Source organism: Equus quagga, chromosome 15 (genome assembly GCF_021613505.1).
Source record: "Equus quagga isolate Etosha38 chromosome 15, UCLA_HA_Equagga_1.0, whole genome shotgun sequence".
Classification (NCBI taxonomy): Eukaryota; Metazoa; Chordata; class Mammalia; order Perissodactyla; family Equidae; genus Equus; species Equus quagga.
The window spans coordinates 94,120,859-94,121,435 of NC_060281.1; positions in this window are offsets into that span (position 1 = coordinate 94,120,859).

The following is a 577-nucleotide window of genomic DNA, read 5'->3' on the forward strand; positions in this document are numbered from 1 at the left end:
AGGGGTCCTCTCTTAAGCGTGGTCGCCAAACCTTCCAAGACTTAATTAACATCAGTCTCCGGTTACTCAAATGCCATTGATCTGGGTCTCGACTGATGGGGAAAATATCATCATCGTTAGGGGAAACGTCAATAAACTTTGAGCGTTTGTCTCGGCATAGAGCAGGCGGGGACTCTCCCACGGCAAGAAGCCCACGCTCCAGGCCAGGGACTCTGAGCCCTCGCTCAGAACTCCCTTCCAGAGGCTTCTGGGAGGGATGACTCTGCCGTTCTCTGGCTGGGTGTCCCTGAATCGTCACCTCCTGGCTGAGCCCCAGGAGCTCATAGAAACGGGGCTGTTGGGAGACTCAATGGTTTCTGAAAAGTGTATCTTGGAGTGGCCGAAGGGAGTGTTCCCTGAAGATGGCTCTTTATGGTGTGGCTGTTGCAGTGGGAACCCCTGGCTGACAGGCCTGAGTCCTACTGGGGTCCATGGCTCCTGCCCAATCAGCACCCAGGTGACTGAGTGCAGAAAGGAAGGGCCCGTCGCCTTAACACGAACCCCTCTTGCTCTTGCGGATTTCGAGGCCCGGACTCAG